The sequence below is a fragment of the Pristis pectinata genome, chromosome 39, assembly GCF_009764475.1.
Source record: "Pristis pectinata isolate sPriPec2 chromosome 39, sPriPec2.1.pri, whole genome shotgun sequence".
Lineage (NCBI taxonomy): Eukaryota > Metazoa > Chordata > Chondrichthyes > Rhinopristiformes > Pristidae > Pristis > Pristis pectinata.
Window position 1 is genome coordinate 6,106,625 of NC_067442.1, and position 25,999 is coordinate 6,132,623.

Consider the following 25,999-nt stretch of genomic DNA (forward strand, 5'->3'; position numbering starts at 1 on the left):
CTAGAGCTTTAATCTTTGGAGAGAAGGAGGATGAGAGGAGACATGATAGAGGTATGCAAGATATTGAGGAATCGATAAAGTGGACAGCCAGCGCCTATATCCCAAAGCACCAATGCCCAATTCAAGGGGCATGGCTTTAAAGTAATGAGTGGGAAGTTCAAGGTCGATATCAGAGGAAGGTTTATTTACTCAGAGACTGGTTGGGGCATGGAATGCGCTGCCTGGGGTGGTGGTGAAGGCAGGTACATTGGTCAAATTCAAGTGATTGCTAGATAAGCATATGGAAGAATTTAAAATAGAGAGATGTGTGGTAGGAAGGAGTTAGGTAGTCTTATGAGAGGTTTAAAGGTCGGCACAACTGTGGACTGAAGGGCTTATATTGTGCTGAACCTTTCTTTAGTTCTATGGTTTAACCTTCATCAATATACTTCGCCTGGTGTATATCCCATCGGACCCTGAAGACTTCTCCTTCTTAATGTTCTTTAAGAGATCCACCATTACCTCTTTCTTTATCTCAAAAAGCCTGAGCGTATTAGCACACCCCACACTGATCTCACTATCTTCCACATTTTCCTTGGTAAATCTGACGCAAAGTCCTCATCTAGGCCTCCTCCACGTCCTCCACCTTCAACATATATTCCCACCTCGATCTCTCAATGGTCCTACCCTCTCCTTAGTCATCCTCTTTGCCAAAGACGTTTCGTCACCCCTCCTGCTTTCCTAATTCCCCTTTTAAGTTCTTCTCTAGCTTTCTGATAATCCGGAAGGGCTCCATTTCATTTTAGCTTGTTAACCTTGCATACGCTTCCTTTTTCTACTTGACTGTTCGCTTTTCTATTTATGAATTATTTCTTGGAATTTGCTTCTCCTGACATTAGAATTTGGTCTCTACATGAGAGGAGCAGATATATAAAAATAATCAAAATAAGTGGGACGAGGTCATTCGGCCCTTCGTGTCCAACCTTCTTTTATTATCTTTACATTTTGCCTGATTAACATTTCTCTGTAATGACCACATAATTCCTGATTTCTGTGATAATTTTTTCTATTTGAATATTCAGATCACCCTTGTGTCAAAATATCTGCTATGGGTATTTCCTTGGTTTCATTGGCCAGCTTATTGATATTTGTTGGAGAAACAAACGACTGAAGATGCTAGAATCTACATGAAAAACATAATGGTGCTGGAGGAACTCATCAGACCAAGCAGCAGCTGCGGAGAGAAGCAGGCGGTCAACATTTGGGGTCAGGACCCTCTTCAGAACTGAAGATAGGAAAAGGGGAAGCCCTATATAGAGGGAAAAGCAAAGTAGCGAATAGGTGGACAAAAGAGGGGAGGCGGGGTGGCACAGGGTGGTGATAGGTAGATGCAGGTAAGAGATAGTGATAGGCAGGTACGGGGAGGAAGGGTGAGCAGATCCACCGGGGGATGGGTCAACGGTCAGGAGAGAAAGGGAAAATAGGGGATAGAGAAAGGTGAGATAGGCCAGGAAGGGGAAGAAGTGTAACATGGTGGGGGTGTTGTGGGGAAAGGGGGTAGGGATTACTTTAAGTGGGAGAATTCAAAGTTCATGCTTTAGACAGTTATTCCCCTCTTAGTTTTGAATGGCCAATCCTTTACTTTAAGTTTGTAATCAATGGCCTCCACACGCCAGCCTCAGGGAGATAGCTATCCCGATAAACCTTGTAAGATACATTGACCGTTCAATGAGATCGCCTCTCATTTTTCTCGTGATACCCACTCCTCGGGTTATTATCAACATCATAATGACGTCCACGGGCGCCAAACAATACAAACATTGCCATGCCAGTTAATATGTTTTCAAAACATCAATCCGATAGAGTCATAACGCCGTAGAGCTATACAGCACGGGAAAAAAGGCCCTTCTGCCCATCTCGTCCGTACCGACCAAGTTGCCAAACTGAACTAGTTTATGTTTGGCCCAGATCCCTTTGAATATCTCATTTCTATCCGGCTGTACAAATGCCTTTGAAATATTGTAATTGTGTCCGACTCTACCACTTCTTACGGCAGAATCGTTCTGTATACTCATCGCCCTCTGCGTAAAAAAGTTGACCCTCAGGTTCCATTTAAATATTTCCCCTCCTACTTTAAACGTAGGTCCGCTTCTTTTTGACTCTTCTACCCTGCTGAAATGACTTTGGTTATTTACCTAATCAGTGCCCCTCATCGTTTAGTAAATCTCTATAATGTCACCCCTCCGCCCCCTACGCTCCAAGGAAAGAAGTCCCAGGCTATCCAACCTCTCCTTAAAACCCAATCCATACAGTCCCGGCAACAAAATCGTATATATTTTTTGCACCTTCTCCAGTTTAATGACTTCTTTCTGATGCCTGGACGCAGGACTCCAAATGTGGCCTTACTACCGTCTTGTACAGCTGTAATCCGACGTCGTAACTCCTGTCCTCAATATTCCAACCGAAGAAGGCCAGCATGCCAAACGCTTGCTTCATCACCCTGTCTATCTGTGTCGCCACTTCCAAGGAACTGTGTGTCTGCACCCCGCAGTCTCTGTGTTCTACCACATTCGCCAGGACCCTGCCGTTTACAGCATCTTCCCTTAGTTTGTCTTATCGAAATGAAACATCCAAGCTGAAGCGAGGTCGCAGCTGGAGTTACATGCCTTCGAACGATGTCTGGGGCAGAGGGCGGAGACCAAACAATTGTCGCCTCTCCTCCGTCCCGCTCTAAACCTTTTCGTTTTGCACATGTTTAAGAGAACATTGCATACCTTCAGCTGATCTGGGTGGTTGTATGACAAAATTCACGGCGATGCTCTCAAAAATAAAACAGAAGGACTGGTATATTTCCAGCACACTTGCCACTCGTCTCAACGGACACGCCCTCCGCTACTGTGGCAAGAAAGGCGAACGGTGCCATTCATATAGAGCGAGAACTAGTTGAACTTCAACATCTCGATCACGGTACGTAATATCTACCACCAAGTGCAACCGCTGCCAGGCAACAGGTGCGCCAGCCACCAAACCCCATGCCCCACCACCAAATTCACATCCCAATATAATTATCAGCATTCCTGCATTAGCAGAAACTCAGCGCCTGTGTCTTGGAACTGACTGCATCTTTCCATTCTGGGAATGACGTTGGGGCAAAACGATAAGGCCGTCAACCAGCTGTTTTGTGATCCAGAGGAGACTGCAGATGCTGTAATCTGGAGCACAGACAAAACAAACCGTTGGAGGAACTCAGCAAGTCGAGCAGCATCTGTGGAGGCAGAGGGACGGTCGAATGAGAGTGTCCAGGGGAGGTAGCTAGTATTAAAGGGGTGAGGCAGGAGCTGACAGGCTTTAGGTGGAACCAAGTGAGAAGGGAAATGATGGGCAGCTGGAGTGGGTGTGGGCGGGGAGATGGGTGAAGTTGGGACACAGTTTCTGTTCGGTGAGCGTTGAAGACAGATAGGGAGATGGGAAAGGAGGCAAATGGAGCGGGTTGAGGGAGGGAGGGTGGAGATGGAGATAGAGGCTGGAAGGTGTTAAGTAGAGGCACAGAGGCTAGAGATGCTGGACTCTGTTGAGGGACGTGATAAGTGGAACACCATAGGGGAGGGACGATGAGCGGATGCAACCAGTGGGGAAGGAGCAGGTTAACGGAGTGGATGATAGACAGATGGAACCAGGTCGGGGAGCAATACGATGGAGGCGGCGGTGTGGGGGACAACCTGGTTAGATCAGAAGCAGAGAGAAATGAGCATTTGAAGAGAATTAAGGAAAACGATAGTAACTGATAATTTTCTTTGCAGCATTTTTATTTATTTTGTTACCTATGGATATGGTGCACGACTATACTAACGATACTGCCTGACCGGCTGAGTTCTTCAAAGGTTCTCCTCAGTTCTTTCACACTCGACGATCTGCAGTCGTTTTTATCTGCGTAACTATCTCTGCAACTTAGAACACGTTTGATTTTTAATTTCTCTCAGGTCTGAGATAAAAGTTATTCACCTGAGGCGTTAAATAGATTGAAGCAAAATCTGCAGCTCCTTAAATAAAAAGCAGAAAACTAATGTTCAGGGAGTGAGACATCCTCTGTGTAGATAGATGAAGGGCCATTGTCTCTATACGTTAGTTATGTTTCACTGTCCATAGAGACTGGCCAACTCGGAGAGTATTCCTAGCCCTGTCAATCACTTTGGTCTTTCTACAGATGGGCATTACTTTAGGTTCAGCGTCCTTTTAGAATGGGTCCTTACTGCGCCCTGCAGCCTGTGAAGAGTGTGGTCAGCGCAGATGCCACTCTCAAAAACACTGAGTTGGTGCAATGCCTGCTCCAGTTGCAATGCATTCATTTCTAGAACCTGTCCACCTCCACGGTCAAGTTATTCCGTTCTGTCTAACCAACCCCTGCAAATTCTGCCGATTGTAGTTGACGTAAGTCCCGAAATGGTTTCGCGTGTGTGAGTTTCATTTGTTCACGCGGAACTGAAAGGGGAACTTTAAGCTTTGCAAGTCAATATGCTCAGTGTTTCTCAACCAGAGAAAGAACGTCGAGTTGAGGAAGTGAAGGGTTAAGAATTGCAACCATTCCTATAACTGGCAAAAAATATATATATATGCATTTATATTTCTTTAGCAAGGACTAGCAAGCTGCTGACCCACTAGTTAGGTTGGAATGTTAAGTATGTTAATTGCCTTTGTTTCGGGTAACGAACCATTCCGATATGTCAGACGGTGGCGATACTGAGTGTAATTAACATCGAGGTGAAGACTTGGTCTGAACAATGAAGGGTGATACCTGCCTTTGAAATCCTTGATTATAACTCAATTATAATAAGACAAAAGGTGTGATAGCTGTCTCGGGATCTCTATAGCTTGACCGAAACTCGCGGCGCCGTTTGCATGGGATGTGCGTGACAATTCCTGTATAAAAGTCTGTCTGCCCTTTGTTCGGGAAAAACTCGGGAAGCGACTCTTAGTGAGTGCTGAAGAGAATTCTCCTAGCGGTGCACTGCTAATAAAGGTATTTGTTCGAATCGACCTTGTGGCACTGTGTTATTTACAGCGGACAGAAAGGGAAAATTGATTTCGGGACGACAGAGTGTCAGCGGGGGAGGGGGGAAGTGTGCCACATCCTCCAACTAAGGCCAATGTCATTTAGGACTAAATTTGGCCAATTTGGTTCACTCAGACTGCAGGCATTTTCTACCCGGAGAGCTGAGGTGACTCCGTTATTGAATTGTTGTCTCTGACCGAAGAGGCAGATATCGGGGTACCTGCTGCACAAATGGAGGGGAGCGGGTGGGAGGCGATTTTTTTAATCAAACGACCGATATATGACCATATGGCCAATCTTTGGAATTTTCTACCGGGGGGAGCAGCGCATGGATCCTCAGTCATTGGGTTCATTCTGTTGGTTTCATTAAGTAGCTTTCTAGATATTACGGGATATGGAATGGTATAGGAAAATGAGTCCGCTATGATACTCATGAATGGCCGAGCAGGTCTGAGGGACCAGACCGCCTTCTTCTGCACCTTGTTCTTAAGTTCTTATTTCAGTCTCGGCCTACTTATAATCCTTCCACTCAGTTTCCAGATTTTCAAATCAAACACGAAGCTCATTTATCCCACAGGTTGCACTCAGCGGAGTTATATTTCCTCCGTGCAGTGTGGCAAAACAAATGATGTTACTTCTCTCGTCCGAGTGATTGACAGAAGCGCGGCACGTAATTGGCTGAGTGGGTGAAGCGACAGAGGTGGCGCTGGCGCCGGCGGGCTGTGTGTATATATTGCGTGCATATATATGTGTGTGCATATGTCTATTGGCTTCGTGGTCGGAGCAGCAGGTGCAACTCGCCGGCAGGAATTTCTAGCCTTCTGCCAGCGGTACTTCAGATGCAGGACAGTGCAATTCTCCAAAAGCTGAGGACAACGTCGACGTTTCACAGAGAAACTGAGCCAAAACGAAGACAGGCAGAAACGGCCAGTTCTGCCACAGATAGAAAGGAATGCTGAGCTAACTAAATTTGGAGAATTCGATATTTAGTCCGGGAGGCTGCACCATTTGTCTATTTCTACCAACTGAGTCTGCTTGCTGGGAATATCCCATAGCCTTGATATTAGTTACACCTTACATATCTAAGAAATAGATTGTTTCCATTTGGTTCTCTACCCACTGCAATTATATATTTAATCTCAGCCTATCAGGGATATTCCCTTTGGTCTACTCATCCCTCTCCCGTTGTGTCTGCTACTGAAAACTAAACTCTTTCTTCTCTTCCTCAGCTTTGACAACGTATATTGGACATGAGACGGTAATCATTTCTCTTCCCGCAGATACTGATGACAGAATTTCCTGTTTTGATTTTGACTTGAATTATTAACTCCTCGCAGATACTGTCTCCCTCGGTAAATAGTTCCACGCAATTGTAATTGGGTTTGATGCTTCGAATATCTCAAGTTTTATTTCTATGGTGTATCCTGTCTGGTATCCTAATCGCGATTCCTGGGGGGTGTACAGTCGTCAATTTGCAGCTTCCTTTTAAAAGGATCAATATTCTTCTTAAACTCATCAGCCCCATTTTCAAAGCCTATAATGATCACACTTGACACTCTTCCATTTTCAGTCTCTAAACCTATGTAGCAATCTATGTCTAACCTCCCCCTGTCCTCCGCCCCCCACCCCATACTCGTACAGACACTATTTTGATGGGATTCTTAACTTCTGCTGAGCAAAGGAGCGATACCGGCTTACCGATTGCTCCTGATTGTACCTGGTTCATGTTCTTTGACTTCTATCATGCACTCACTCTTCTGACTCCATCTGGCCCTGCATGGATCAATACAACGCCCCCATTTCATTTTTGCCAGCTGCCCCTATTTCTCACTCCACTCAGAGCAAGAGGTCTCTGTTATTGACCTCTGCACGGGTTTAGTTGTTTCCTTAACCAGTATTATTCCACACACCGTCAATTTGCACCTCTGAACGCTGACACTGTTTGATGTCACACTTTCTCCAACACTTGTCTGATGACCTTCCTTAAGGAAGGAGAACGCACGGAAACCAAAGTTGCAATGGTTGAGGAGGTGGGTGAAAGAAAGTGAACAAAGCAGAAACCTTGTGATTCGATAGCCGGCAAGAGCGATAGTGTTGCTGAAATGGTAGTGCGACGAGAAGAAAGAGGGTGATAAATTTATGTCTGCATCTGTACATTGGAGCAGCAAGTTAAATTGGATATATCCGAGGGGGAGAGATTGGGAAAATATCAACTCTGTAAATATACGATACAAGAATGGAATGGCTGAATCTGTTTTCTCCTCAAGACTGCAAGGTGTCAAGTCGGGGTAGATGGCGCTATTCCTCACATCTATAATAAGCTTCATTGGAACAAAGTGGGAGGCGGCTGAGAGAGGTGCCAGAGTGGGAGTTGCAGTTGGAGTGCGATGGAGCATTCGAGCAGTTGGTGACTGGAAGCTGACGGTTGCTGCTGCGGACCTGGTCTGGCAAAGAGTTATTTCTTGATTTGTGGAATCCCTCACCGGAAGCAGTGCCGCATTTGGAAATTCTCATCTGGAAGTTTCTTTTCGACCTTGAACGACGTGACAACTCGCTTTTTGCTCAGAGGGAATGCACGCATAAATTCTAGATTTTATACGGTAGTTTAAAATGCGACAATTTAAACAAGGCGGAAAGATTCCGAACTGTTATTCGACGGGGGGAAATGCAGTAAATGTAACATCTGCTTTCGGGTTGACTTTTTCTCCAGAGACAGTTTCGTGTTACACATGTTTCCGAAACCGATCGGCAACTACTCTAAAACATCTCACAATAAAATGAAAATACAGTGATTCTCATTCACCATTTCCATTGGGTTCTCATCGACCTGAAACATTGTTCTGCTTTCGGTTGGCTGTCGAGACCCTTCATCAAGACTGGAATGAAAGAGGGGAGACGGCCGGTGTGAAAAGGTGGGGGGTGCTGAGGGGTGGATCAAGAGCTGAAGGAGTGTCAGGTGGATCCAGGTGAGGAGGGTGATGGGCAGGTGAGGGAGGTGGAGATTGGAAATGATGTGAGAAGCTCGGTGATAGGTGCGTAACCAAGAGCTGAAGAAAGTGGAATCTGAAATGAGAGGACAGTGGGGCATGGAATAAAGGGAAAGATGTGAGGAGGGGAATCGGAGGGAGGAGTGTGTGAGTGACGAGCAGATCTAGAGGGCGACGGAGGAGAATGAGAAAGGATGATGGGGGGGTGGGATAAGAAGGAGGAGAGGGGAACAGAAGGGAAGTGTTACCGGAAGATAGTGAAATCGATGTCCATATTGTCAGGTTGGAGACGACCAAGGCCGAATATGAGGCGCTGTTCCTCTAATCTGCATCTAGCCTCAACTTGGCAGCTGAAGAAATCATGGACAGAAGTCGGTGTGGGAATAGGAAGTGGAATTAAAATGGTTGACCACCCGGAGATCCCGGCTGGTTAAGTGGACGAAACGAACGTGAGATGAAATATCTTTGTTCATTACATGTACATCGAAACACACATTGAAATGCATCTTTTGTGCAGAGTGTTCTGGGGGCAGCCCGCAAGTGTCGCCACGCTTCCGGTGTCAACACAACATGCCCACAACTTCCTAACCCGTACGTCGTTAGAATGTGGGATGGAACCGGAACGCCCGGAGAAAACCTACGCAGACACACGGGGAGAACGTACAAACCCCTTACAGACAGTGGCGGGAATAGAACCCGGGTCGCTGGCGCCGTAATAGCGTTACGCTTCCCGCTACACTACCCTGCCTGCCCTTAAAAGCTCAGCTCTGCGGCCACAACGCAGAGTACTAACCACTGTACGATCACGGCTAGCTGCTCAGAACGTGCTTGACGAATTGATCCGCCGACGGTCCGAGCTCTCCCTGGAGGTTTCCAGTTTTTCCTGTCACCATGTGCATTTCCACTGGGTGCTCCTGGGTCGTACCACATGCTGAAGAAGAGCACGTTGTCAGGCCAAATGCCCAATGCAAAGTGGCCCGCGTTGTAAGTGGATGGTAGAATTGTGAAGTGAACGTGAAGCGAATGTATGACAACGTAAATTAGAAGTATATAACATCACGAGAGGCATAGGTGGTGCAGTCAAAATCTTTATTTCTCCCATGGGATATGAAAAACAAGAGGGTAAATTGGTAAGTTGGTTTACTATTGTCACATGCACCGAAGTACAATGAAAAACATGTCTTGCTCGCCGGTCTATACACAAAAAAAATGCTGGAGGAACTCAGCAGGTCAGACAGCACATATGCAGGGAAATAAAGAGTCCATATTTCTGCGGAGACTTTGCATACCGTCCATACTGATCATTTCATTGCAACAGTGCATTGAGGTAGTACAAGGGATAAACAATAACAGAATGAAGAATAAAGTGTAACAGTTACAGAGAAAGTGTAGTGCAGCCAGACAATAAGGTGCTCTGTCACAACGAGGTAGATTGTGAGGACAAGATTCCATCTTAACGTACTGGGGGACCTTTCAATATTCTTATAACAGAGCTGTCCTTGAGCCTGGTGGAACGTGCTTTCAGGCTTTTGTATCTTCTGCCTGATGGGAGGGGGAGAAGAGGGAATGTTCGGCGCGGATGGGAGATTTGATTGTGCTGATTATGCTGGCTGCTTTACAGAGGCAGCGAGAAGTGTGGGAAGAGTCCACTGGCTTAAGGAGAGATGAAGGAGTTTCAAATGACGGATGGTGACAGATCCATCTGCCGTCTCCCAGCACTTGCTCCACCCCTTCCCTCCACCATTTCACACTGGATAACTTCCCTCTCCCTTTCAGTCCAGATGAACGGTCTCGACCCGAAACGTCGACAGTCCACTTCCCTCCGTAGATGCTGCCTGACCTGCTGAGTTCCTCCAGCAGTTTGTGCGTTCCCCCGTCTCTCCAACTCCCCCTGTACCTCTCCCTATCTCCCGAACCCTCCCTCCATCTCTTCCATGACGCCCTCCCTCCCTCTTACCTATCTCTACACACCTCTCTTTCGCCCTATTCTTTTCTTTTCCCTCTCCCTCCCTCCCTCCTCCTTCTATGCCTCTCACTCTCCCACACCGTGTTAAAGTAATGCTGAGGATAGTAAAGGGAAATTACAGCAAGTGCCAAGATAATCACCCCTCCCATCCTTGGATTCCCCGCTCCACCGGATATGGTCCCATCCGTATTCCGTCCAACCTCCTCCTCCGTTGCCCCGCACAACCGTCCCACCCACTCCACTGACTCACCCCCATTCACAACGCAGCCCACACCGGCCAGTGGCTGCGCAACCCACCCTCTCCACGCCCCCATTCATAACCCACTCTATGCAGACCCACACTCACCCACCACGCCCCTCGCGAAAGCGGCTACTCTAACGCTGTCTATGGTTTGGATGCAGTTCAAGGGACTTGGTCCGCATGGTCGATTTGGGAGAAGTGTCGGTATAACACTACAATACCTGGAATGGGTATGCTGTCTTTTTCGGGAAGGTTGGATTGACTACTCTTGTATGCTGAAGTTTTAAAAGATTGATCGTTGACTTGATCGAAGTATGAAAGGCCCAGGGGATTCTCCACAGAGTGGGTGAGGAGAAGGTTTCCTTCTGTGGGAGAATATAAAACTAAACTAATGACTACGATAAAAATAGGGAGTCACCTATTTAATGCGTTTCATGTTTCATATTTAACAGATGGAGATTATTCGGCCCACCGAGTCTATGCTGCCCCCATAGCATTCCTATCCCTCTCTTCGTAGCCTGTGTCCAATTCTCTCTCATATGCCCATTCAGACCACATCTCTGATTTCTCCGCTACACACATCAGAGGCCAATGGAGGTACCACCGCGACGTGGAAGAAAACGGGAACTCTCGGCAGAAACTCGGGCAAGTCACAGGGAGTATGTAGAAATTCGACGCAGGCAGCACTTGAGATCAGCCTCAAAACCCAGATTTCTGAAACTTTGCTGCAGCAGCAATAACTGCTGTGTCTGTGCACAGGCAGTGATCAGGCAAAATATCTTCTCTCGGGCGTCATTGGGAGAAGGGGGATCTTTGAAAATATGCAAGGGCGTGCGGGACAGATACCTGATCAGTAGGAGGGTGAATTGTTACTGTGGTTAACGGGAATGCGGGAGAAAAAGTCAGATCAACGTTGATCTTTCGAAATTCTGGAGCAGCTTAGTTCAGCGGTTAGCGTAACGCTATTACTGCACCAGAGACCCAGTATCAATTCCGGCCGCTGTCTGTAAAGAGTTTGTACGTTCTCCCCGTGTCTGCGTGTGTTTCCTCCGGGTGCTCCGGTTTCCTCCCACATTCCAAAGACGTACGGGTTAGGAAGTTGCGGGCATGCGACTTTTGCCCCGGAAGCGTGGCGACACTTGTGGGCTGCCCCCAGAACACTCGACGCAAAAGATGCATTTAACTGTGTGTCTCGCTGTACATGAGACGAATAAAGATATCTTGTCTTAAGTGCTTTTCATTGGCACGTTTGTATTTTCGTACGCGTGGTTGTACGTGCATGTGGACTACGTGAGAAAATTAGGCATCAATGGGAGACACAGAACTGAGAGCTATTGTGTGAAAAAGGAGAGATTGAAAAATAATACAGGTACAGCGGTAGAGACGCAGAAAAAAAATCGCGAATGAGAGATGGTGGGGACGGAGGCAGACTGAGGAGTTAATGATGAGTGGCTGATAATACTGAGCGTGGTCATGTTCTGTGCGTGTCACGGGAAGTGTGACTCTGAAGCCTGGACGAATCAGCCAGAGAAGAAAAGTTACAATTGTGGGGATCACACACACCAGACCAAAGTTTGATGATTCATTCCTGGCATGCGGATGCAGCTGCAAAGCCAAACTTTATTGCATAAGTTTGGATGTCATTGGAGAGTTGTCGACGGACCTTTTAAGGAACTTGATGTAACGTTTCATGGAAGATAGAACATTGCAGTACAGTACAGGCCCTTCGGCACACGATGTTGTGCCGACATATTATCCTGCTCTGAGATCCGTCTAATTCTTCCCTCCCACATAGCCCTCCATTTCTCTGTCATTCGTACAAAGCATTGATTAGACGGCACTTGGCGTATTGTTTACTATTCTGGTCGCCACATCACAGGAAGGGCATAGTAGCGATAGAAAGATTCACCAGGATGTTGTCTGGAATGCAGGGCTGTAGTTACAAGGAGAGATTGGACAGGCTAGGTTTGTTCTCGCTGGAACTTAAGGAGCTGAGGGGGTGACCTTGCAGAGGTTTATAAAATCGTGAAGTGCACTGATAGGATTGATAGAGTCTTTTGCACAGGGCAGCTCTGGAGGCACGGGTTTCAGTTGAGCAAGGATAAATTCAGAGGAGATGTAAGGATATTTTTCACACGGAGGGTAGTGATGGCCTGGAACAAGCTGCCAGAGGAGGTGGTGACGTCTGATCTAATTAATATGTCTACAAAGAATGAGATAGACACTAAGGTGGTGGAGAGACATTTAGGAGTCTCTTAAATGTCTCTCATGTATCTAATGTCCCCAATGTTTCAGAATTTCATTCCAAACGATATCGGAACTCTACTGTTATTTGCGCAACAATATTAACTCGTATGAGCAGGGCAGAGAGAGGTTTCACCCTGCAAGTGTGAAGTGGTCTTCCTGAAGAGGGTTTCCTCTTTGCAATACTCAGCGTCCATTAGGCACCGGCTCTGTCAACGTTACAGGAAAGCAGTGTAACCTTTAACCGGAGGTAATCCTGAGATTTGGTCAACTCGAAAGCGTACAGGCGATAGCGGTATTTAATCCATGCCAAACTAATTTCTTGCAGCTTCGGCGAGACTAACCTCTTTTGCTGATATTTTGTTCCTTTCCCCGACGCAGAGAGATCAATCGTTGCATAAACTAACTGATTATCCCATACCTAAAGGGCAAGAAATTGAATTCAGTGCTCAGGATATCAGCAAAACATGCGAGGTTTTGCAACTGACTTATCATTAGATTAATAATTGTACTTTAGCAAAGCCATTGGCGCAGCTCAAGCACCGCGAAGTTCAGACAGCGTCTGGGTATCAGCAAATCTGGAAATTGCACAAAACAAGGGGTAGCAATTGGGGGAAGGTATTTGGAATGCATGCCTTCATAGGCCGAGGCATTGAGAATAAGAATTGGGAAGTCGCGTCCCAGATGTACAAAACATTGATTGGAATGCACTTGGAGTATTGTGTACAATTCTGGTCGCCACACCGCAAGAAGTATATAGTAAAGATAGAAAGATACACCAGGATGTTGGATAGAATGGAGGGCTTTAGTTATAAAGAGAGATTGGACATTCTAAGTTTGCTCCACTGGAACGGAGGAGTTTAGAGGTGACCTTACAGAGGTTTAAAGTGCATTGATACGATTGATAGGGTATTTTGCACAGTGCAGAGGAGTCTAGCTGAAGAGGACGGGGTTTAAGTTGAGACGGGATAAATTTAATTGAGATGTGTGGATGTTTTTCACACAGAGGGTACTGATGGTCTTGAACGAACTACCAGAAGAGATGGTGGAGTCTGTTGCAATTACGAAGTTTCAAAAGCACTTAGACAGTTACTTAGGTTGGGTAGGCGGTGAGGGGTATGTATCTCATCTGTCAGATGGGATTAACATGTTATCCAGTGGCCAGAGAGGGCAGTAATTTCCCACAGAGCAGTGTGGGATACATCTCACAGGCCTTGGGGGGTGTTCTATCTTTAAGCCTAATAAATCTAAGGCGTCCTCCTTTTTAATGGCAACCTTTCTAAAATCTCACCTCGTCCACCTCCAACTATAACGTCCTTTTCTTAGGGAGACGTATCCTTTTGAGACCTCACGTCCGTCCTGTTGCTTCTGGCACAGATTGACTCTTTGGTCGCCAAGGGCCCTACTCTTTCTTTGGTTAAACTCGAGATTTATTTACAGCGGAGTGTCTCATATTGTCCATAAAGACCGGTCGACTGGATGTTGACATTAACTAATGCACGGAAACGCAACTTCTTAGGCGGCAACACAGAAGAAGTGAACATTCCATTAGTTAAGGTATTTAAAGACCCATTTAGCTGGAAACAAAATGCGGGAGAATTCTTCGTCGTCGACCTTTTAATAAAGCTCTCGAAATCCTGTATAACACAGTTAATCATTCAGCCTTGATAGTTATAAATTCGATTTGCTTTGTCGAGGTGTTGTTACCAACCGCAGTGCGATGGTAATCCCCATCGTCTTCACGTGTCTCCTTGATCCTAACAGAGTAATTCTTCTTCCTCGAACCGTTGCGATGATTCAATTTTAAGAGAAAGATAACGTGTACAATTTCTGAAGCCAATAGATATTAAGTGTTGGTTTCAGTCATTGTACACGTTATCTTTCTCTTAGTTTCTGTGACCGGGTGAAATGTCCATTTAACTGATGTAACTCTTTCGGAATGACAGTTGGAACAAGGCAGCGAAACAAGACCCATTTGCAAAGACCACTTGCGGCTGCTCCATCTCACCTCCCTTCTTCGATGAGCCTGGAGAAGGAGCAAAGGGAATTATTAAACAACAGTAGAGGTGGCTGGTTATGATTCCACCATTACGGAATCAGATCTGTCTCAAGTAAATCTGAACTGTCCATTGAAAACCTGGCCTCCTAGTTGACCTCGGACCTCGTCAGCAGAACTTACAACATCCATTCTCTCGACGACACTGGGTTGCTACATATTGAGACTGTAGTAAATTCTCCGCAATGTGATAGGATCTTCGTGGGGAGATTCGACTACTAGCCCGGGACTTCAGTTCTTGCCATCTCATTCTCCTTTCGATACAACTTCTCCCGTGTTCACCGGTCGTTTCTGGCCATCCCTGCACTAAGAACGACTGAGCCCAGCACGCCAGGGCAGAGCGTAGTCTGAAGATTGATCGGAATATTGTCTGGTTTTCGACGCCAACCAGTTTCTTGTCAGAGCTGGTGATCTGCGGGACTCCACTTGGCGAGCCATCAACAAGCCATTCCCGTCACACCCTGGAATTCAGGAGGACAAGAGTTCGAGCAGCGGCATTTGGCGTTTCTGAGGCAGTCGTCAGGAAGAGAAAGGAATCTGACGCCAAACCTTCATACACTCCTCCATTAGCCATTCATATAATGTGGTATCCATCTGCAACGAGCTGCCGGAGGATGTGGTTGAGACAGGTGCAATGACATCTTTTAAAAGACAGTTGGACAGGTACGTGGATTGGAAAGGTTTAAAAGGTTATGGGCCAAATGCTGGTACTGGGACTAGCTTGGATGGGACATCTTGGTCGGCATGGAGAAGATGGGCCGAAGGGCTTGTTTCCGTGCTGTATGTCTCTGTGATTCTCTGTGATTCTATAACCTTGAAATTTTACCATTTAAATGCAGTCGTGTTTGGAGCTAAAATTCATATCTTTTGCTCACCGCAGTGCTTGCAAGATCATAATGTTGTTGCTGTGATGATAGTAGAGCAGGAAAGTTGGGTCACGCCTACATACTCTTGTCCAGTCTGGATGTGGGCACCCTCTCCAATGGAAACTCCAGCGTTCAGCTCATACCATCTGAGAATGTCCTGGATTAATGTTCACCAACTCTTAATCCAGAGCTCGTTGACTGACTGATGCTGGCACATCTATCACAGTGCCCCCTGTTGGAGTACAACGTCGAAGCCCTGGTTTGGTCCTTCTCAGCCTGTGTGAAACCTTGAAACAAACCTTCTGGTCTGACGCTAGACAGGACCTGTAGATGATTGCTGACCTGATTTACGTTGATGTGGATTCCAGACATGAAGGTTAGGAGGGAAACTGAAAGTTATTTTAACGTGTTCCATCTTGTTGTTTCGCTGTTTTCCACACTGTGTCAACGTGCGTTTACAGTCATCTTTCGGTTTTAACTGAAACAACATTGTTGTTCTTAAAATAGTCTGGTGAATTTTAATTTACCAATCTCAATGAAGCATAGTAAATAAGAAAGGTAGAAACATATAAATCGAACAAGAGAAGGCTATTCGAACCTGGGAGTCTGCTCCATCTCTGCATATGATCGAGGCAAATCGTTTAACTCAGTGTGACATTCCCATTCTCTCTCTGTACCCTTGGGTATCCTCTGTGTCCAAATATCTGTCTTCCTCATTCTTCAATATATTCCGTGACCTTGCCGCCAGCACCTTCTGTATGACAGAATTCCAGACCTTGATCAGGCACGGTAGTGCAGCGGTTAGTGTAACGCTATTGCAGCGCCAGCGACCCGGGTTCAATTCCGCCGGCTGTCTGTAAAGAGTTTATACATTCTTCCCGTGACTGAATATCTTTCCTCCGGGTGTTCCGGTTTCCATCCGTATTCCAAAATTGTACGAGTTAGGATGTTGTGTGCATGCTATGTTGGCGCGGATGCGTGGCAACACGAGGGCTGCCCCCAGAACACTCTACGCAAAAGATTCCTTTCACTGTGTGTTTCGACCTACATGTGACTAATAAGGAGATTTTACCTTATTTCTTCTTATATGAGCCCCAAATGCAGACAGTGACTAGTGTGATATTGATTCGACTGATACCACTCCCCCACACATATTCACACTCACACACACATACAAACAAACACGTACAACACTCTACGAGCGTCATCACCAAGACGTGTAAAACATTCTCCTGGCCTCCAGTCCTCATGGCCTTGTCAGAATTTTGCGCTGGTCGAAGAGACTCCTTCTCTTTCTCCGACTCTCCAAGGCGACCTAATCGTACCGCATGCAGCAGTCCTGCCGTCTAAGAATTTAATCTGGTAAATCTTCGTGGATATCCTCGACATCAAGTATATTCTCTCTTAGATAAAGAGAATAAAACTTCAAACAATACGGTAGATGGAGTCATTGAATAAAACAGCACTGAAACAGGACCTCCGACCCATCTCGTCCCTGTCGATCATGATGCCCACCAAGCCAAATGGGCACGTGTTCCGTTCTCCCACGTTTGGCCCAAATCCCTCTAAACTCCTCTTATACATGTACTTATCCAAATGTCTTTTCAATGTTGTTATCGTACCTGCCTCAACCACTTTCACTGATAGCTCATCCATATACATCCCACGGTCTACGTGATGAAGTTGCCTTTCAGGACCCTTTTAAATCTTTCACCTCTCACCGATGCCGTCCAGATTTCAAATCCTCTTCCCTGAAGAAAACGACACCGTGTGTTCACTCTATTTATGGACCCTATGATTTTGCACGACTCTGTAAGATCACCCGTCAGTCTCCTGTGCTCCAAGGAATGAAGTCCCAGCCTGCCCAACCTTTCCCTATAACTCAGACCCTCGGGTCCTGACAGCATCACGTAAAACTTCTTTCGATTCTTTCCAGTTTAATAACGTCGTTCCTATAACAGGATGATCAAAACTGTACACAATAATCCAAGTGCGGCCTAACCAACATCTTGTACAACTGCGTCACGACTCGCCCCAAATTACGGCCCAACTCGTACACTCAATGCCCTGACTGATGAAGGGCAGCCTGCCAAATGCCTTTTTCGCCACCCTGTTTACCTGTGACGCCGCTTTAGAGGGAACTATGTATTTGTACACCTGGATCCCTCTGTTCCACAGCTCTCCCCAGGGCCCGACCATTCATCGTATAAGACCAGTTTGACTTCCCAAAATGCAACACCTCGCACTGATCTGAACTGAAAGCCATTTGCCAATCCTCGGCCCACTTACCCAACTGATCAGGACCACCATTCCCCTCTTGTAATCTTGATAGCCTTCTTCAGATAACTTTCTTTTCGATAAATGCTCCCTAAAATTTCAGCAAGACTTGCTCCAGAGCGAAAAAACAACAGCATTCTTGAGTATTTTCTCTCCTACTGATGTCGGGCTAACAGGTATGTTTTTTTTCCTATTTTACCTGATCCGATCTTTTTCGAATAGCGGGATTACATTTAGCACATTGCACTCTGCATGAAGTCACAGGGAGAACCAACAATCTCCACACAACCGGGACCAGATGTCAGGGTTGGCTGCAACCGCATTGTTCTTCTTTTTAATACTCTTCCAGCCACGCCCCTGATCATTCCTTTTCCTCCCTGTCCATTTTAAGTATGAAATATATTTGGATATGCAGTTGGTGGCCTTGAAAATCTGCGCCAATGAATTCATGATGGAAATTCAACTGCTTTTGCTTTTTAAAGCATTATTGGATTTTTCCTGCGGATTTCTTGAGTTTAAAGACCTACCGACACCCACCCCGCCCCCCCCCCGACTTATTGTTCAGTTCACTACCCGACTGTCAGCGTGGTTTATCCGCTGTTAACATACGCAAAGGTTTTGAGAAGAGACGAACGTTTGCCTGAGCTCTCAGGGTCAGGGCTGCAGGGACCACTGTCTGAGGCCTCAATCAACCCCGCCAGCCGCCTCGTAGGTACTCTGGTCAGAACCTTAGGCCATGTGCATCCGGATCGAGTGCAGATAAATACTCTGGTTCTGAGGGCCAAGATTATATTCGCAGGCCAAATGGGTCCATTGAGACGGACAACAGTGACGGAATTTCCCCGATATGAAATCTCCCGAACTTTCCTCTGCTTTTAAGCGCTTGGATCCCGCCCACACCCCGCTCACAGACCGGGTGCGCAGCTTAAACCTCTTACGGGCTTGGACCAACTGTCTACCTGCGAATATTTTCAATCGCTCTTTTTAGATTGAAGATGTAAGTCAAGCTTTGCCTTAATCCCTATCAGGGCAGGCACGGTAGTCTAGCGGATAGCGTAACGCCATAACAGCGCTAGCGACCCTGGTTCAATTCCGGCCACTGTCTGTAAGGAGTTTCTACCTTCTCCCCGTGTCTGCGTGGGGTTCCTCCGGCTGGTCCGGTTTCCTCCCACATTCCATAGATGTACGGGTTAGGAAGTTGTGGGCATGCTATGTTTGCGCCGGAAGCTTGGCGACACTTGCGGGCTGCCCCCAGAACACTACGCAAAAGATGCATTTCACTGTGTGTTTTGATGTACATGAGACTAATAAAGATATCTTGCCTTATTCCGATGTGCAAACGGCTATTTTGAACAGGCTGCTAAATCGTCTTATTTATTGAGTGAAAACTTTGAAAGTCACATCAACTGCTTAGAACCGTACCGGAAATTCCTTTTCAATAATCTTTGAATTTAGAAGAACGGAGTTGACGACATAATGCTCTTTGTTCATCGAGAAATACCAGTCCAGTTTTTTTTCTTTTGAGTTGTTTTCAGTTTGTTTCGTTTTATTACTTACAATTTCTTTTGATTTGTGTTTTTTATATAATAAATCTTTTTCTTTCTCCTTTTGATCTTTTTTTTGTAATATATTCGTTTACCAAGAAACGTGGGGACTAGAATATATTTTTTATTCTTCATGACTATATACGTCATGATTGTCCTCCCGATCTCTTTGTATTACATGTATAATTATCGATGTTATATTTATTAATCTGTATTAATTTCAAAATCATTAATAAAAATATTGAAAAAGAACCAGACCGGAAGGCAATTCTAACGAAATCAACAAGTGGAAAATCCAGGAAGAAAATGCTTCACATATTCTGCAGATCAGGTAGTACATGTGAGGGGGAATAGTTAGGTTTGTTGGCCTTTCATCAGCTGTTTAACCTTTAAGAAGTCACTTGAACTTATGCTAATCATTTGGGAGACCTTCTCTCTCTCTCTCTCTCTCTCTCTCTCTCTCTCTCTCTCTTCTCTCTCTCGCTCTCTCTCTCTCTCTCATTCTGTCTCTGGCACTCTCTCTCTCTCTCTCTCTCTCTCTCTCTCTCTCTCTCTCTCTCTCTCTCTCTCTCTCTCTCTCTTTCTCTCTGTCTCTATCTCAGTGATAAGACACAGGTGGATCGAGTCCTGCTAGGTCACATAAAAATGCAATATTTCCCTCACACGATATCATCCACTTTCTCAGCACTCTCTATGTCAAGAAGTCGACGCCTTTAATAAATATCCTGAATAGCCGATGTGTTTTGACAGATGAATAACGTCCCACAACGTTCACAGTTGGAGAAATAGTATCTGTTATCGCTGAATGATAAAACCCTGCTTTTCCTTCCAACAAGTACTGCACAAAGATCTTCACCACCAACATAGCAAATGGGGACAGATCCAAGCGCACCTGTACTGCATTATCAACTGCCAACTTTGCACTTAGGTATTTGGATTTGGATTTGAAATCAAAATCGTCAAATGCTGACCAAGCAGCCAATGAGCCGACCGAGTACGATGCCTTTTCACTTTTCATTCATCTGTTACAGATTCCGTCAGGCTGAGATTGGACTATTCAGTGTGCGCCCTTCTGTCAAGAATTTGTCACCACTTGAATTATACTTTACCCCACCCTCTCATATCGTGCAGTTCCAGCCCCCGCAACTCGGAGCAGAGCTCCGGCGACCGTGCAAGTTCCAGAAAGCAGAGTCTCCGCGGCTCTGAACCTCTCCGGATCTGCGCCTCTTCAAGGCTCATTTCACACAGTGAAAATGATGAAGGTCATTTCTAAGCAAAATGAGCAGTTGTTTCCTTTGGGGAACCGTAACCAGGATCGGAAATGGACAGTCGACGTTTCGGGTCGAGACCCTTCATCCTGACTGACAGGGGAGACAGCCGGTATAAAGAGGTGATGGAAAGGGGTGGAGCAAGAGCTGGCAGGCGATAGGTGGATCCAGGTGAGGAGGGTAGGGTGGAAATAGCGACAGAGACTAGGAGGTGATAGGTAGAGGCGACAAAGAGCTTTAGGTTATGGCATCTGATAGGAAAGGAAGGGGGGTGTGTAGTCTAATAAGGGATAGGCAGATGGAAACAGGAAGGGGTGGGAACCCGGAGAGTGTGCGTGTAATATGCGGATAGAGTAGGGGGAAGGAAACGGGGTGCTGGGGGCAGGGGTGAGGTTCGTGTAGGAGGAACTTTGTGCATCAGGATAAATGATAAAAGAGAAAGAGGGGCAGCAGTTAAACTGAAATTGGAGAATTCAATATTCGGACCATCGGGTTGTAGACACCCCAGGCGGGATATGAGGCACTGTTGCACCACTTAGCCCTTAGGCTCACCATGGCAGTGAAGGAGGCGGGGGACAGACAGGTCTCTGTGTGAATGGAGAGGGGAAGTAAAACGACTAACCACCGGAATCGGTGATGACCTTGGTGGACCGAGCCCAGGCGCTCAGCAAATCGGTCACCTGGTCTGCGCTTGTAGAGGAAGCAACATGGAGAACACCAAATGCAGGTAAAAGAGATTGGAGAAGATGAATGTCAATCACTGGCTCACCTAGATGGTCTCTGTATGGTGTTGAGGGAGGACGATTGGAACAGCTGTTACAACTCCTATGTTTGCAGGAGAAAATGCCTGGCGATGTGGACATGATGCGTGGGGAGATATGAGCTAAGCAGGAAGTCACGGAGAGTCTGGTCCCTGCGGAAAGCCAGAAGTGACGGAGAGGGAAGATGTGGCTAACGATGCGATCACGCTGTAGCTGGCGAAATGACAAACAACGATATGTCGGATGCTTTGGCCGGTAGGGGTGAACGATAAGGGCCAAGGGAAGTCTTTTCCTGTTCTGCAGACACAGGAGGCTGCAGATGCTGGAATCTGGAGCAACAAACAATCTGCTGGAGAAACTCAGCCGGTCGAGTAGCACCTGTTGGAAGGAAAGAAATTGTAGACGTTCGGAGTCGAAGCCGCGGAGAGACTGCGGGGGAGGGCTCCATTAACCACAGTGCGGGGAAACCGCGTTTCCTGTAAAAAAAAGGGACATCTCAGATGTCCTGAAGTGGAAGGTCTCATCTGGAGAACCAATGCGGCAGAGATGGAGAAAAAGAATGAAGGAAATGGCGTCCTCACAAGAGCGAAGGTGACAGGAGATGCAGTGTACGTCTCCCTCCCCCCTCCGTCCCTTTGCTCTTACCTCCCGGTCTGCCCAGTCCCTCCTGCACCCACCCCACACCCAGACCACCATCACCATGTTTCTTTCCGTTCCTCCAACCTCTCCATCTTCCCATAACCCGCACACCTCCCACTGCATCCCCTCCTCTACTCTTTCCCTCTGCACACAACACCTCCCTTATTTGGTTCCATGCTCCACCTCCCTTTCCGATCAGATTCCATCATCTGCAGCCGTTTGTTGACTCCACCCATCACCTCCGGGTCCCTGTCCCTCTCTCCATCCTTTTCCTTTCTCCATATTCGTGGTTCTACCTCTCGCTTGCCAGCTCTTCCTCTCTGCTCTTTATCCTGTCTATCTCCCCTTATCTTCCAATCCAGATGAAGGTTTTCGACCATTTCCCTCCACAGATGTTGCCTGAGCTGCTTTGTTCCTCCAGCAGTTTGTGTTTTGCTGCTGTTTCTAAGAAGTTGTTGAATCACTTTCCACCAGAAAACATTGGACTTTTGCCTGGACAGCATAGAGAGAGAAGCAGAAAATCACCGACGGAAGCAGGAGAAGGCGATTCAGCCGTTTATGTTCGTTCCCCCGTTGTCTAATCTATCTATCTATCTATCTATCTATCTATCTATCTATCTATCTATCTATCTATCTATCTATCTATCTATCTATCTATCTATCTATCTATCTATCTATCTATCTATCTATCTATCTATCTATCTATCTATCTATCTATCTATCTATCTATCTATCTATCTATCTATCTATCTATCTATCTATCTATCTACCTACCTACCTAAACACCCTTGCCTACCTATCTATCTATCTATCTATCTGTCAATCTATCGACACCCAGCTCTCTATCTAATCTATCTATCTATCTATCTATCTATCTATCTATCTATCTATCTATCTATCTATCTATCTATCTATCTATCTCTATCTATCTATCTATCTATCTATCTATCTATCTATCTATCTATCTATCTCTATCTATCTATCTATCTATCTATCTATCTATCTATCTATCTATCTATCTATCTATGTCTATCTATCTATCTATCTATCTATCTATCTATCTATCTATCTATCTATCTATCTATCTATCGATCGATCCACCTACCTACATACCTCTATCTATCTGTCTATCTATCTACCAACCTACCAACTTACCTACCTACCCCTGCCTGCCTATCTACCTAGCTCTCTATCTATCTATGTGTATCTTCTATCTACCTATCTACCTCTATCTATCTATCTATCTATCTATCTATCTATCTATCTATCTATCTATCTATCTATCTATCTATCTATCTATCTATCTATCTATCAATCATCTATAAATATAATAAGGTAATATATAACCTAATTAGAACAGTCTTGCACAGACCCATTATTCTTGTTTCCCATGATGTCCCTCTCTGCTTGGATATATGCAGTGGCTGGGTGTCCAGAGCGCTTCGGCCGACATTTCCTGAGTTTCCCTGACGAGAATACAAATCGTTCTACTCCTCTCATGCCTGAGTGGTCAACAGCTTATTTCAAGCCGACGGTTCAACACACTCCAGCCTCAGAGAGCCATCGACCCCTTTAAGCCAAGTCAGGTTCTTTTACGTTTCAATGAGATCGCTTCTTGTTCTTTTCGTGAAACCCAATCCCAGATAAAACATAATAAACCAGTTACTGACGTGAACGCGAAGCAACACAGACACTGCTGAGCCCTCCAACGCGTTTTGAAAATTAAGAGGCGGATGAATCTTAACTGCAGAAGGTGTGAGAAGACGGTGGATGATGTCTGAGGAAGAGGACGGAGACTCAGAAATGACTCCCTTCACTCCAACGCTCTCCAAATATTTTCCATCGATAAAAATGTTTCGCATAATGTTTCATACGCTCTCCTCCCCTGGGTGGGTGCCAGCCCATTACCATGGTGATGTTCTCAGTAATTGAACAGAATAGCGTTTTATTCCCTGCACCCTGCCAATAGAAACGGCATCCACGCCCTCCACTGTTGTGGCAGAAAGTTCAACATTACGCTTCATACAGATTGGGAATAAACCGATCTTGTTCGACATCTTTCTTGAGTCACACGCCGCCAGCACGTTCGTGCGACCAGAAAAGAAAGACTCCCTTTTCCATTGACTGAATCTTTATTACTTTGCATCACTTCCACCTTGCACTTTGTAGAAGAAACAAAGCACTACGCCCCCTATTGCTCCTCTTCCCATTACATTTCTGTAATTTAAGCAACAAAGGCGCTGTTGGACCCACTGAGTTCCCCCAACAGTTTTTTCCCTTTGCTCCAGATTCCAACATCTGCAGCCTCTGGCGTCTCGATGTGCTTCTTTGTGACATTCTAACTGCTCCATTTACACACATCGTCCCATACTAACAAAGATATATTCCGTATTCCACTCCCTCCCTCCCTCTCTCTCTCTCTCTCTCTCTCTCTCTCTCTCTCTTGCTCTCTGTCTCTCTGTCTCTCTCTCTCTCTCTCTCTCTCTCTCTCTCTCTCTCTCAATTTCTCTGCTCCTGAAAAATAACTGCGTTTCTCTCTCTCCAGTTTTGACAAATATGGACCTGAAACGTTGCCCGTTTCTCTTTCCACGAGCTCTGCCTGCCCTCCTGAGCGTTTGCAGTATTTTCTATGTTCTTTAATTTAGTCCTGAACCATTGACAGTTCTTCTCTTCGCGGATGTTGTCTGATCGCTTCAAATTCTCAAAGTCGTCTTTCCAATATCTGCAGGCTCCCCTCCTTGTATTGTTTTTTCTTCTTGTCTTTTCTCCTCTTCAAGGAACACGACTGTCTGGAACTGTGAGCTTTCCTTTTCCTTCTTAATGAACGATTATTCTTCTCAAATCTCCTCACACACTCTGTGAATGCATTCAATAACCACCTTCTCCACTCTTCCAGTTTCAGTCTCGAAACTTGTGAAGCAACCCACCTCTCCACCCCTCTTCCACACCGTTCTTGATGAGGTATCGAGATCGTCCCTTTAGCTTAACCAGTATTTGTCCACACCCCACTGTGTTGAATCGAAGCTCACTCACCCGTTTTGAACTCATATGATCACCCTACAACCCGGAAGACTGATTTACCACTCCTGCTCATGCTTAAGGCAGGTTTCAGCAAAGATCAAAATATCACTTAAATAAGGAGACTATTCAGCCGTTGTATAGATACCCGGCTCAGTGTAACTCAATATCGCGAGTTCCACACCCACGTCCTTGGAAATTCTTTCCTTTCAGATTCCTATCCGTCGCCATTTGAAATTCATCCATTGGATCTGTGTAAATGATTGCATCTGGGAGCACATTTCTGACCCAAACCACTAGATAAGAATATTTTCCTCACATCTAGCATTCCTCCCACACACATCTTCCTGCTGTCAGTTCATCGGGTTTATCAACTGGATTTCCTGCGCAAAATAATAAGCAATTAGCCACCATAAGCGAATACCTTTCCCTTTTTTTCAAGCCTGCGTTTCATTTGTCTCTAGATTCATGTTGCAAAACCTTACTCCGACATCCACTCCCCCATCAACCCCCACCGCACGCTAAAACTTCAGTCAATATGCCACACCTCTCCCAAAGTCAGCAAGCTCTTCCGCAAGAGCTATCTATCTATCTATCTATCTATCTATCTATCTATCTATCTATCTATCTATCTATGTCTATCTATCTATCTATCTATCTATCTATCTATCTATCTATCTATCTATCTATCTATCTATCTATCTATCGATCGATCCACCTACCTACATACCTCTATCTATCTGTCTATCTATCTACCAACCTACCAACTTACCTACCTACCCCTGCCTGCCTATCTACCTAGCTCTCTATCTATCTATGTGTATCTTCTATCTACCTATCTACCTCTATCTATCTATCTATCTATCTATCTATCTATCTATCTATCTATCTATCTATCTATCTATCTATCTATCTATCTATCTATCTATCAATCATCTATAAATATAATAAGGTAATATATAACCTAATTAGAACAGTCTTGCACAGACCCATTATTCTTGTTTCCCATGATGTCCCTCTCTGCTTGGATATATGCAGTGGCTGGGTGTCCAGAGCGCTTCGGCCGACATTTCCTGAGTTTCCCTGACGAGAATACAAATCGT

At 45.6% G+C, this 25,999-nt stretch overlaps 1 pseudogene; it reads right to left on the minus strand.

Moving 5' to 3' along the window:
• Positions 1 to 25,999, minus strand: part of LOC127587185 (deleted in malignant brain tumors 1 protein-like) — a 143,103-nt pseudogene that overhangs the window by 87,853 nt on the left and 29,251 nt on the right.